Raw genomic sequence first — 12,353 nt, forward strand, 5'->3', positions numbered from 1 at the left:
GCAACCTTTTTAGTTATGTAAAAAATGAGTATTTAAACTCATGCAAAATTTTCTCACTTGCTTAAAAAAAAATTCTTAAGCAATCTTACAGCGACATTCACCTCATCAAGTTGCATTCACACAATTTCTTTTTTGGGCAACTTTCTTTTTTCTTTTTTTCTTGTAGCTGACAGATTCAAACTAGGTAGTTGACAAAGAGATGGATCCGATCATGAAGCTTACCGCTTCATTTCTTTTTGTATCTTTATTTTAATTTGTAATTTTAAATTTTTGTATTATTCTTCAATGATATTTGTTATTTCCATGGATATTATGGAAAGAAGTTGAATGCCATCAGATGACTTTATTAATATATGAACCCAATTATCTTTTTTCTAAAAAGCCGTTTTGTTCAGAATATTAAAATGTGAGTTACAAATATTTGAAATAATAAAAGAAATATGTGTCATAAGCTAATTGTGAAATTTTCTTTATAAATGTTCGAATAATTTTGCGTTAGTTGATGAATGATATTCTTATAATTTTGCGAAAAATGAGTATTTAAACTCACACCCGCACCTGCACCCGTACCGCACCCGCAAAAAATTATTTTTTTTTTAGTTTAACCCGCCCCGCCTCGCACCCGCATATGTATAAACCTGCACCGCCCCACATATGTCTAAACCTGCACCGCCCCGCACTCGCACCGCCCCATTGCCATCCATACTTGTTTTCTTATTTGGCTTCCATTTAATTCCACAAAAAGCTGGATTCCTTGTTGATTCTTGAAATCTGAAGTCAAGCTAGAGGATTCCATTATAGATTCTTCCACTCTTTCATTTCTACTACCTTGAGTTTCCTGAGATCTAGTCATGTCCATCTTTTGGTATTTTTTAGTGTTTGATTTCTCCTTGCTTCCAACCTTCTCGTGAGGTACTTATGTAGATAAAGGAGTGAATATGTGACTCTCATCGTTATTCATATCTTCATTCACCTTTTTCTTTCCTTTACCAGATTTTGTATACCTTAAATCTCTTCATATAGGCCCACATGATCCTCCTGGATTATGACGTTGCTTCCCATTTTTGTATTCCCTTCCTGTTGCTTTCTAGTGACCTTAAAAGTAACCTTAGTCCTCTTCTTTGGAGTCTTTTTGATCTTTTTCATCTTTTTCATCTTAAAGCTTGTCCTTTTTTTTATGTTGGCGTCCTCTTCATTACAACATTGTGCCTCTTTGCTATGTTTTTCCAATTCCTCATTCTTGGCCTTGTTGCTAATGAGATCATTTCTAATCTCTACAATATCCATCATCTCCCCTTCAAAGGTTCCTTGTTTTTGTTCTTCTTTTTTCCAGAATTTTTGTGTTGAATTTCAACATTGGCTGTGGCAGACTCTTGTCTTACATGTTTCATAGAATTAACCTTCTTGTCTCTCTTGCTAGTTCCTCATTCTTCCCAAACATTGTGCATCTCATATGGCACCTGTGCATTCTTTCCTTGCCTTTCATTTACCCCTGACTTCTCTTTTATTTCATCTTTTTTCTCAACTTCAAGTTTTGCATTGCTATTGTTATATGTTGTGTGATCAGCTGGAAGATTCATATGTTCTGCCCCCTCTTTCACTTCTGCATTATTCTTTTTATGGACATTTCGATATGTTGCTAATGAATGTCCCAATAATTTACAATGCCGACAATACTTAGGGACATTTTCATATTCTAATTTTTGAGTGAAACACTTTAGAGGATTCGATTCCTTCTCTTGTCCCACCCACATTGAATTCAATTTTGGTTTAGAGAGATCAACTTCAACTCTGACCTTAGCCATACTTGGGCGAGTTTTGTAATCAGTAGCTATATCCATAGAGAGAGGGGTTCCAACCGGAGCCAGAATTTGTTTCACATAGTTCCAAGTATGACAATGAAATGGTAACTCATGGAGTAACACCCATACCGGAACAATAGGGGAGTCCTCCTCCGATTTGAAATCGGTGTTCATTTTTAAAGCCACATTTGTTGTCCCTCAATTTCGATGGACCGCTTGCACCCAACATTTTTACAATCTTCTTCGTTGGAGAAATTTATTAATATAATGCGAAAATCATAGACTCTAATCTTGACATTACCTTTCACTGGAATCTTCTCCGCAAAGGCTGATCTGATCTTTTCAATTTGTGGTCTGGTTCTTACGAATTTGCCTGCGATCGTTAATCAACACTCTTCAGCCATGACTCCATAGTAATCAGAAGCCTTGAAGATGACTGCTGGCATTCCGTTATGAGTAGTATATCGTGCTTTTACATCTGGGTTGCCGTGCCGGTTAATGTTTAGGGTTCAAAGTTGCCGGAGCATTTAGAGCAGTAGCATAGCTTGATTTGGATGGGTTTTCTTCTTCAGTAGTCATTCTCCCAAACGGAGGATCTATATTTTCATCCAGACGCGCCGGTGTTGTGCCGGCCGGCGTCCCCATTGATAGGCCCGTGGCCACCAACTGCCCAGAAAGGGCACAATTAGTTACCGTTGGCTGTTTAACGTCTTGATTGTACGGAGAGCGTTTTTAGCAAGAGAGAGAAAATTAGTCACTTGCTTGTTCGTGCAACATATAAGGAAAATAAAAGATGTAAAATGTCAGGTATTAGTTTTGTGAAAGAACGTGAATATTCAAATTCAACCCAATAGCTTGTGGAGTGCCTAGAACATAGTAAACCGTTTGGAAAATCTTACACAATTAACTAGGGATAAATGTATTCTCTAATACCTTCTTGCACATATAATTTTATTTTAGGGCTTATATCTGGATTCAAGACCTTTTTATTCAACATTTGTAGAATATTGAAGAATGAACTTGATCATAGAGTGAAGGTTGAGGGTGGAAGTAGCTAGTAGCGTGCTGGGGCCAGAATTTTCACTAAAAGTTGTCAAAATATAAAAAATTAGTTATATCGAATAATTAAAGGGAGTCAACATATAATAAATATACCTAAAATAAAAAAGGATTATCTAACAATTGACCACTATTCATCACGTATTATTGTTAAGAAGAAAAAGAAAGAAAAAAAAACTATGCCTGATTAGGAGCATGGTCTTTAAGGATACCGCTACAAATCCTGACGTGGTTCATAAAATGTCCTACATGCACGTAAAAAAAACTGTAGAAGCGGAGATAAAATTTTAATTTCATGGATTCTATTTTAGATGAACGATTTCCTCAAATGCTTAATAATTTGATTGTAACATTAATATGCATAAATATATTTAATAATTTTTTTAATACAAATACTTCATCCTTTTTTAATTTAGATGAGGTAGTTTGACTGACCACGGAGTTTAAGAAAAAAAAAGACTTTTGAAACTTATGCTTCTAAGGGGGTAAAAACTTTGTGGAGTCATGACATTTGTGTGATTATAAAAGCTTAAGGCTAAATGAATAAAATGAAGAGTTTAAAGTTGAATTATTTTCAATTGTAGAAATGTGTCATTCTTTTTGGAACAGACTAATAAGGAAAATGTGTCATCTAAATTGAAATAGAGGGAGTATAATCTATACTATATTAAAAGTGGGAAGCATTTAAGCCAAAGTTAAATTACCAAAGTATCCTTTAATTAACCTATAAATACTTATTTTAATATAAATAAAAACTAAAGCCTACAAGGAAACGCAACCTTCCATCAGGCGCCTATTTAGAAGAAACATGTTTCTAAGTTTTAACACTTTAAATTCTTCACATCAATAGTCACAACTCTTAAAAGAAAAACTTTTTATTTTTTTGCTAAACACTCTTCAAACAAAACCTAACACCAAACAACTCCTAATTACCCAATTGTCAACCACATTACCCTCAAACCACATCTCTTGTATAACCTTAATGGCTTGATCAACCATGAGCGAACAGCGAAATCATTATCATTTTTGTCAATATACTTCCACATTCCGCATAATCATCATCATTTTTTTATTATCTGTTATTTTCTTTCCTAAGTTAAATTAGAGTTATATCTGATTGTCGATTGGGCAATATTTGTCAAACTAATCGTTTTTACGCATGATTTCGGATGCAAGTTTAAGAATTTAGTTGACTTTGTTTGCCGTTTTTACCAAGTTTTATTGCAAGGTGCAAGTGCGATAAATATTTCGAGGGATGTGCTTTTGAAAAAGGTTTCGCAAAAGAGAGCGTTATGGAATTATACTCAGCGAACCACTGCAGTCGCGCGCTTAATTCTGGTCCATTATTTGCCTTTTTCGTTATTCCAGTATATAAGAAATATAGTTGGTAGTCATGTTTATTAGCTTAATAATATTAGATGCTTGGTTATGTGGTATGAAAAAAAAAGGGCATAGGTCCAAATATGCCCTTATAGTATACGAAATTGAGCACATTTGCCCTTCGTTAATACTTTAGCTCAAATATGCCCTTACCGTCACATAGTTGGTCCATATATGCCCTTAAAGTTACGCAGTTGGCTCATATATGCCCTTTTCGAAACGGAATCCACCTAAACTAATTAGCTCTTTCGTTAATTGTATTAAAGTGTATTACAAACACTATTTCCTTATTATTAGTACTTTTTTTTCTTTACCTTTCTCTGTTCTTTCTTCTTTTTTCTTTTCTTCTCTTTTTTTTTCTTTTTCTTTCTCCCTTATCCGCTTCCTCCATTACTGATGTCTTCTCCATTTTCGTCACCAATTTCACTTGACAAAACTCATGAATTCCAATTACTAAGAAAATTCTCTCATAAGGTAATCAAGTTCCAATTTCACTGGCCCTCTAAATAAACGAAATTAAATTATCCAAAAATTATGGTTTAAACTTTAAATTAATAAAAACATCTCAACCTTTAACAATACTCAAAAGACTAAAATATTTAAATTATTTCCACAAAGATAATTTAATGATTAAAAGCCTAGAGTACAAGTTGTAGTGTTATAAATTTGAGTTGTTAGTCTTTTTTCAGCTGGACATTTTCTATTTTTTTTTATTAACTATGTAAATTAGGGGTGTACATGGAACGGGTTGGTTAAGTTTTTATCAAAATCAAACCAAACCAATTATATCGGTTTGGATTGTTCGGTTTTGTTGAATTTTTCGGATATTTTATTACATAAATATTATTTCAATCTTACTTTGTTAAATTTTTTAGAATTAAATATATGTTCAGTAAAAAATAAAAAATTGACAAACATATGATCTATAAAAATATTATTATGGGAGAATTTTCTTAGTAATTGGAATTCATGAGTTTTGTCAAGTGAAATTGGTGACGAAAATGGAGAAGATATAAGTAATGGAGGAAATCGGATAAGGGAGAAAGAAAAAGGAAAAAAAGAGAAGAAAAGAAAAAAGAAGAAAGAACAGAGAAAGGTACAGAAAAAAAGTACTAATAAAAAGAAAATAGTATTTGTAATACACTTTAATACAATTAACGAAAGAGCTAATTAGTTTAGGTGCATTCCGTTTCGAAAAGGGCATATATGGGCCAACTGTGTAACTCTAAGGGCATATATGGACCAACTATGTGACGGTAAGGGCATATTTGAGCTAAAGTATTAACGAAGGGCAAATGTGCTCAATTTCGTATAGTACAAAAGCATATTTGGACTTTTTCCGTATTTTATATTGCATGTCCCATTTTGGTAGAAATGTTTTTCACTTGTAAAGTGATAACGATACATTTAAAACTTGGAGGATCGTAAGACAATTAGTGATTTTTCTTATTTAGCGTTTGTTTGAGTTGTACTCTCGGAATTTTTATGTCCTTTATCGTAAAGTTCATGCTTTTAAAATGCCAATTCACTTGATTTGTCGTTTTTTGATTTTCCGCCTCTTCTTTTTCATTGTTTGGTTTTCACCTAATTAAGTATAAGTAGTAGTAATTCTTTTTATATTTTCTGACTTTTTATTTTCACTTTGCAAGACATTTTGGTAATACTTTCTCTCTCTTGAACTTGTATATGAAAAGATAGGGTTACATTGATTTCCCAAACTTGGTTGTGAAATGTGCTGTCTATAGTTAAATACATATGCTGTTGCAAACTGAATTAAAAGTAGAGAAGAAGAAGAAGGTGGTTTTCCCTCAAGGTCCGGGTATTTATTGTTGAATACTTAAACTATAAAATCGGTCATAGTAAGAGGCATAATTCCTCCTAATTAGTATTGATTATCCTATATTATGAATTTGAATTTATGTGCAGATTCTCCATATAATATTAGCATATTACAGCAATTTACCAAATTATGTTTCAAAGTAATATCTATGTGGTTAAAAAATAAAGCCATGTGACATTGGATGGACAAAAAATATTGGAAAAATTACAATTAGGTAGAATATTTATGGTTTAGTGTGAGTACATGGGCGACGGATCGTTGACATTTGATATTTTTTATTTAGCTATATTTCTACAAGTTTTTTCGTGTGAAATAAGACTATAAGATAACGCTAATGAAGTCTAGAAAAGATTCATAGTAAATTCTTTTGTAACATAAATATCTTTAGAATATGGATCTAAGATGAAAGATATTCCCATATGACTTATAACTCTACTATTATTTGCTTCTTGCTCTTGCGGACAAAATTCTATATATATCTGAGAAAGATGAAATTGCATATGTATTTACCAACAATTCTGTTAGTCCCCATTATACTGCTTTTAATTAGCTTGTTGCATTCTTCAAGTTGCATACACACTATACGCTTCTTAGGAATAGTAATAATATATTTTTACTATAACCGAATCATTTTAGGAAAGTAGAGGGACAAAGCAGCCATCATTTTGATTAATGTGTCAATTCCTCCTAAGCTTTCCTCTATCTGATTCCCATTTAAATTTATTTTCACATCTTATAAATATTTTTTTTGTCAAAGTTATGTTGCCTTTATCTAAGTCGTATTTGGTTAAATAGGGAGAGAAGGAGAGCTCCTTGTTCTGATATACTAATGTGACGAAAGGTGGCGACTCAAGGAAGATATCAAGCTCTAAATTCTTTTTAAAAATAATATTAAGAAATCAGAACTATATGAAAAGTACAGAAGATATATGACCCTTTTTCTTTATTTTTATCATACTTGATTATCTAATTTTCATTCAGTGGATAAAAAATGATCCATTTTGTAGATTTGAGCTCTTAATACTTATTGATGAATAAATATAATAATTATTTATAGGTTTTATTATGAAGCTTAATTTTGTGCTTGACATGTACATTCACATGAAAATGCGAGGCTTGAATATTCCCGTAAAAAAGAACAATCAACCTTAAGAAGACAATTATGCCAAAGTGCAATTGATTATGTTATGGATGAAAAATATAGGAAAAAAAAGTCGATCAAGGAATACTGCTTTTTATGTCGTCTATTGAAGCAATCAAACACATAAAGAAAATATACCAAAACTTAATTGGTAACATTGTCGCTAGAAAAACCGAGATAGAGTTGGTAGGAGAGTGTGCTTTTTTACTTTATTTATAAAAAGGTCTTAAAGTTACAAAGTAATACTAGCTTTTAGCATATTTAAATATGTAATCTATGAGAAAATCAAATATTTTTCAATTATGTAAGTATTAATTAATTTTAGTAAATTTTTTGTAAAAATATGATATAAAATACACGTGCGATGATAAACTAGTATTTGAACAAAAGCTATGGCCTTGTCAAAAGGCATATAGTTTCACCCAACTATACCAACAAATAATTCTCTAGCTACTACGTACATATATCGTGCGGCCATTAATTTAGTTCCAATTTCCTCTCTTTAAAAACCCCTAAAGTCTCACTAGCTTTTGCACCCAACACACAAGCAAAACATTTATATATACCATCATATCCGATCCACTACTTTCCTCAAGCTAAGCTACTCGCTATAGTTTTTATCTTCTCTATTATTATTTTTAAGAATGGAAATGGTTAGCAAGATTGCATGCTTTGTGGTTTTGTGCATGGTGATGACTGCACCATATGCAGAGGCGGCATTTACCTGTGGCACGATTCAAGGTGCCACACTTAATTGCCTGCCTTATATGCAAAATCGTGGCCCTCTCGGAAACTGCTGTAATGTCATTAAAGGTTTAGTGAGTGCAGCGAAAACCACATAGGATCGTAGGACTGCATGCAGTTGTTTAAAAACTGCTGGTATCGATGCTGCTTGTGGCGTCAACATTCCCTTCAAGATGAGCCTCTCCACTGACTGTTCCAAGTATGTTATTATAATTCACCCTAATTCTACCATAATATAATAAATTTTGGGTTGCAGAAATATGACAAATAAGTAATATTTTTTTAAATATTTTGAATTTTTAAATTTTGTTTTCTAGATATGTAACAAAAATAAAAAGGTAGCTCGGTGCACTAAGTCTTGCTATGCGCGGGGTCCGGGGAATGGCTGGACCACAGTGGTTTTTTGTACGCAGCCTTACCTGCATTTCTGCAAGAGGTTGTTTTCACGACTCAAACCCGTGATCTGGTTACATGGCAACAACTTTATCAGTTACACGAAAGCTCCCTTCTCAAAAAGTAAATGTTGGTTTAATCTAATGTGGCGATGCAGGGTCCAGTAAGTTTCTTGGTTGATGGTGGTAGCGCAATCATGTGGAGAAGAATAAGATGCATGGATCAAGTTTGATCGTGTACTTAATTATGGGTCGTGTCTGTTATCTCTTTCTTTCTATTTTCGAGTCTTGTAATAAAACTTTGGCGGTTGGTTGTATTATGATACGATCCCATCTTGATATATAATACATATTCTACTAGTATCTTATTTAGTTCAGTGTCTCTTCCACTATTTCCTTTTCTCTGTTTTTCTTTTCCTTTTCATTTACGTACGGATAAGAAATAGATGACCTACCTTAATTTTCTTTTGAGATATTCTTAGACAGAAAATCACGATATGTAAAGTAGAACAGAATCTAACGACGAGTAAAAAATCATACTAAAATACATGCTATATATATAACAAATGTAAAGAAAAGATCAATCCATAAAACCAGAGAACACACATGACCTGAAAGAGATTCTTGAGCTAACAAATGATAATTCAGTTTGAAAATAGAATTTATTACAAATGAATAGTTTGAGAATGACAACATTAGACTTGTGTTATCGATTTAATTAATAAGATTCGTTGAGAATGTTTGTGGATGTCTCTAGATCAAATATTAAGCGGGTTGGGTTATGATTCATTATTTTGCATATCTTAACTAGATCCACGTTAACCCAAATAAGCCGGGCAATTTACTCGCCATCTATTAATTTGACTCATTTCGACCCGTTTAGTCTAGACCGTCCATTTGCTACCCTAGTACGAATATACGAGGGAAGTTTAAGAAAGCTAAATAATAATCACTACAACATTTTAGGCCTTTTACTACCTTCGAAAAGTGTAGTGTAGACTATCAAAAAGTGTGGCATTTGATTAAAGGTCATACTTTTCGACTTTAAACAACTTTTTTGAGATAACCTAAACTAGCGTAACCTTTTCCTTAAGGCCACGCTTTGCAAGTGTTGCTTTGAAAACCGCATTTCAAAAGCGTGGCCTATGTGATATAAAGGCCACGCTTTTGTTACCTCATTGGCAACGATTTTCTTTTTCTAATGCTGCGTGTTTGAGGCGTAGCCTTTGTTATGTTATAGGCTACACTTTTTAAGTGTGGCAATTTTGTTTGGCTGTAATAATTTTTTTTATTATTTATAAAAGGTACAATTTGTGATTTATTAGTTACATTTTTTACATCCTATAATCACATTTATTTCAAGCATAGACAATATTATCTCATTTTGATTATCTCAAGCACTAAATTAGCTAATAAATCACTAAAAATAATAATTCATATGCATGTATTTGCAATAAACTTTGAAAAACAAGCATATTTCTTGTATTACACCTACTAATAAAGAAATATTTCAAAATATGCACTGGCAATAAGCTGTACAAAGTGGAATATATTCAAAGATCGCAATTGTTCAAAAAGTCTTTAATAGTCACTCTAATAGATCAAATTGACTTATGGCCACCATATCAAATTACTTCACCCACATTTTCCTACACATTCAAAACAAAATTAAAATTAGAAATAATATATAGTATGTATTCATATAGAATCATGAATATGCAAGACCATGGATTGAAAGAACTTGACTAACTAGCATCGGCGTCCATTGGTTCTATTACAATTGAACAAATAGAACACAAGTTTTGTATCACTTGGATCGTATCACTAATGATCAATAATTAGCCCTTTAACATCAGTTAGCTGCTCCGGATGTGAAAGGAAAAGAAGATACTTTCAGTCAGTTATATTTTTGTATTGTCATCAGCACTTCCTTTGGTGCTTGTGTGAAAAATATATATTAGAAAACTGAAGGAAGAAAAGAAATATGCTTTCCAATTTATGTACGTCATGTCCATTACAGGAAGACAAATATATTGTTCTTACTTTACATAATGGGTTATCTCTTCATTTTTCCCAATTCAACTTGACCACTTTACCATCTCAACATTAGTTGATAGTAATACTACTCTATGCTCTTTTAACATATTTTTCCTTAGCTACTCATTTTTTCAGCATTTTAAACTATATTATAGACTCCTTTTTTTATAAGGATATACTATAGATACTTCTCTATAGAATTTTAAACAACTGGTGTCTAACCTTTTATGCAAACAAGAAAAAGGATCAAGTTTGGCATTGTACTATCTAAAATTGACCTAAAAGGAATGTAATCTGTCATTGTAACTCCAGAAAATAACTTGATATAATTTTAAAAAAATACCTTTTCAAGAATCAGACATAAGTTGAACCAGAGGAATGTGGAAGAATTTTGCCTCACATAACTCGTGCACTACTCACATCGACCGAAGAAGGTAGGTTAGATTAGACACACCCTGTTATATCCTATTGTCAAGATGTTTCGTAGAAAGTGAAGACAAAAAAGGCAATACATAATATCTATCTAGATGTATAAAGAGAAAAGTGTTACGGAGGTAAAGACTAAAATACAGTATAGTTAATCTTAATATGCATATAAATAGAGATCACTATGACAGACTTTCTATGTGAGTTTAAAAGATTGGATTATAGTAAGATTGGATTATAGTTTCAAGGATAGAATCAAGCAATTATCTTATTATATATGTCTTAAATTTTTTTCTTTTTCCATCATTGTAATGGATAACAAAACACTTCACAGAAATTATAAACTTGTGCACAAAAGATATTACTAACAGCCCTTGATTGCATGTCAGTTTTCTCAATATCTCAACTTTTTCGAAGTTCTTACTCTATCCATTTCCTACTTGATTTTCCTTCATACTTAAGACATTTTCTTATTCAATTTTGTAGGTGCAACTTTAGGTACCTTCTTGTTTCCACTATTATTCTCTCAGTTTATCAGTTTAATTTGACAAAAGTAAAAATAAAGAGGAGAAGGTCAAGTTAGACTTGAAAGTTATTGGAAGACTACAAGGTCATAAGAACAACTAGATATTCTTATGCTAATATTAAGCAAATAAAGGATTTTAGTGAATACTTAGGAGAAGGAAGTCGTGGCATTGTTTACAAAGGCAAACATTCCCAGAAAATCTATGTTGCAGTAAGAGTCCTACGTAATTTAAAGGCTAAAGGAGTAGAATTAATCAACCACAATCATTATATATAAAAATGAAAGTAGTAGGAAAAGCGTACCCGATATCACTACTGGGAGTGAGTCTCCGAGCACAGGCCTTTTTTTTATTAAAACAAAAAAGTATTCTTTTTTTTACAATAAACTTTCAATAATGATTAGAAAGGAGGTTTATAAACAAACAAGTGTACTCTCTTTTATTAGAAGTTTATAAACTTCTAATAAGATCATTATGTAAACTATAACCATAACAATAACAACATGGCTTCTATAGATATAATGCAGAACATTGCTTTTTCTAAAGATGGCACACCCAAAGTTTGAATGCCCCGGTGGATTATATATTTACTATCAACTACTCCCCCTACAACAATTTCAAGTTCCTTATAAGAGTTAGATATACATTAAGTTTTCTCCACAGGAGTAAGATGTCTGAACTGTTTAGGTTCATCCCACAATTCCAAAGAAAATTCGGAAGTAGCTTAGTTGTCAATTTTTTTTCCATATTGTTAAGTTCAAAACGCTATATGCTTCCAATTTTCTACCAAATTTGGCACGAAATAGCTTGTTGAACTAAAGCTCGCTTCTGATTAATGAAGAATTTTCAAGAAATCCTTTATTTAAGGCAGAATACATTATATTCCTATGGAGACTTACATTTAGTTTTCTCTTTAGAGGTCCAAACTATTTTGCAAGGTCATATAAAGCTATCATATTGCATCAAAATTATATACTCCCTCCGTTCCAGTTTATGTGAACCTATTTT

The 12,353-nt window shown here is 32.3% G+C and overlaps 1 pseudogene; it reads left to right on the forward strand.

Moving 5' to 3' along the window:
- Positions 1-7,866: 7,866 nt before the first annotated feature.
- Positions 7,867-8,393, forward strand: LOC142178520 (non-specific lipid-transfer protein 2-like; annotated as a pseudogene).
- Positions 8,394-12,353: the final 3,960 nt, after the last annotated feature.

The sequence above is a fragment of the Nicotiana tabacum genome, chromosome 24 (assembly GCF_000715075.1).
Source record: "Nicotiana tabacum cultivar K326 chromosome 24, ASM71507v2, whole genome shotgun sequence".
Classification (NCBI taxonomy): Eukaryota; Viridiplantae; Streptophyta; class Magnoliopsida; order Solanales; family Solanaceae; genus Nicotiana; species Nicotiana tabacum.